Raw genomic sequence first — 2,500 nt, 5'->3', positions numbered from 1 at the left:
TCCAATACTAAAACTTCCACACTCGCTCAGACCACTCTAGCCTTAGTCCCACCTCCGAGTGGGGGGGAGAGAATTTGATGGTTGGACTGACGGACACATTCCGATACTCACATTCCTGCCTGCTCACTCACTCGCTCCTCCTGCATGTCACGTTGTATATTAGATGCTGTATTTCTCTATATGAGCAGTTTGACATGCATTCTAGCCCACACCATGCACAAAAAACAACAAACAGCGCAATTGTATAAATAAAGATCCCATTGTTTAATTTGTTGCGTCTTTGATCACTGTCATTCCTCAGGTATCTAACCCCTACCCGCCAGTGTGGAAGGCAAACCCACACTTTGCCAACAAGGACATTTTCTTGCACCTTGGATTCGATCTGCTACTTTTGCTATCTTTGAATTTTAATCCTGAAAAGTAACAGTTTTGGACATGGTTTCCACCCGACAAAGAGGATTTGTACAATCGGCCTCAGGTTCACTCTTGTTTTGAGCTTCACGTGCTGGCAGGTGTGTGCCAGTCATAGGTGTGTGCCTGACTGGCACCTGGCCACGGGTCCTGCAACTTTGTTGAGTTTGTTTTGTGCTCAAAGCATCAACATGCCACGTTTGTCCCTTCACGATTAGGCGGTGAAATAACAGTCAAATTAAACACTTAACACCTGCCAACATATTTTGGTCATTATAGGGCAAAAACTATGACAAAATGGTCAGAAGCAGCAGATCCACAAGGGTCACAAAATAACAGATTTACGAGGGTCACAAAACATCACATTTGTGAAAGTTTAAAATAGGACTTTAAGGGGTTAAATTGTTCCTCAGTTTGCTGGAGACCCCTGGACCCCCCCCCTCTAGGACCCCATTGTGTGTGTGTGTGTGTGTGTGTGTGTGTGTGTGTGTGTGTGTGTGTGTGTGTGTGTGTGTGTGTGTGTGTGTGTGTGTGTGTGTGTGTGTACGTTTGATCAGCCATCCTCTGTGTGCATTCCTATTGGCTGAACGCCTGCTGTGATGTCACAACAAAAACACAGCTGGGGGACCGCCCACTGTCTTAGACCTCTGTCTGTCTGTCTGTCTGTCTGTCTGTCTGTCTGTCTGTCTGAGCCTAGAAACACACTCACACATACACATGTTTGTATTACTATACTTGTGAGGATATCAAGATGTTAGGACAACGACTTTATGAATACCATTTTTTAAATGTTTAGCCATTTTGAACCGTAAACCTAATCTACCAAAATTCCAACCCTAAACCCTAAATTTAACCTCTAAATGTCTAATCCGAATCCTAACCACAACCTGAATCTTTTTCTAATTCTAAAGTCTCTATTTATTTATTTTTATGATAGAACAATCATTTCTCTTGTGAGGACCAGCACTTTTTTTTTGTTACTCCTCTGCGCCCTCTGCAGTTCTTGACAATAGAAAAATTCCATTGACCGGATCTGTAGAGGGCGCATCGGAGTAACTAAATGTTTTTTTCCTTCCGGTGAAATATTTAACATTTTGGCCAAAAAGACTATTTTAGACATGAGGTGGGGGGCTCAGAGTGTTCCCACTTAGTAGAGTTGGCTTTCAACTCCATAAAACCGTCTTTGTTTTGGTGAGTACACACACACACACACACACACACACACACACACACACACACACACACACACACACACACACACACACACACACACACACACACACACACACACGTTTCCAGTAAGTTGTGAATCACTTAATCAGTATCACTTCATCTAACTGCTCTGTTTTTATTTGACACTTGCTTTGGCACGGTAACTTGCTTTGCTTGTAATTTGTCTTGTAGTGTGCCAACAGCCCCCTGCAATATTCTTCTGTTGGTATTCACTCTCCTTTTGAGCTTCAAGTGCTGGCAGGTGTGTGCCTGTCACAGGTGTGTGCCTGACTGGCACCTGGGCACGGGTCCTGCAACTCTGTTGAGTTCGTTTTGTGCTCAAAGCATCAACATGCCACGTTTGTCCCTTCAGGATAAGGCCCGAGCAATAGGGGCCGGGCATAGCGACGTCACAGGGTCGAGACGCCGTTAAATCAGCCCACTTTCGCCGCCATCTTGAGTGAGTAGATTGACAGCTGCCACAAGTGTAGAGTAGTGTAGTGTAGTCTGTAGTCCTGTGTTTGTTGTCCAGCAAGTAGACGGTGTACATTATTATCTATCTCCACTTGTCTGTAGCTCTAATTTAGCAATGGTACGACAGTGCTGCATTATCGGATGCAATGCCAAGGTTTCAGACATTAAATTAAAAAAGTTAAATTGCACACATTTCCAACCTGGAAGAAAAGCTTTGGAGATCAGATGTCGGAGATATCAAAGAAACGTCGTATGGCTTGGCTTGGGTATCTTTTGAGATTGAGCTAACAGCTAAATTGTGTTTCTCTATGTGTCCAGTCTGAGAAACGTTGTCTAACGTGGGTGGCTCACGGTCACGGTGGCTGAGTAAACAGCCAGGGACTCTTGTCTGCCTGTCAGCAAG

General features: G+C 44.3%; 1 protein-coding gene across 1 annotated transcript in view; it reads right to left on the bottom strand.

The window, feature by feature from the left end:
* The window catches only part of LOC308077628 (melanoma receptor tyrosine-protein kinase-like), a 55,378-nt gene that overhangs the window by 28,663 nt on the left and 24,215 nt on the right, over positions 1-2,500 (bottom strand). The window lies entirely within an intron of this gene.

Source organism: Gymnoscopelus braueri, assembly GCF_963280865.1.
Source record: "Gymnoscopelus braueri genome assembly, chromosome: 21".
Taxonomy (NCBI): Eukaryota; Metazoa; Chordata; class Actinopteri; order Myctophiformes; family Myctophidae; genus Gymnoscopelus; species Gymnoscopelus braueri.
The sequence above is the reverse complement of the archived record's forward strand: the minus strand, read 5'-3'. Positions and strand labels throughout refer to the sequence as shown.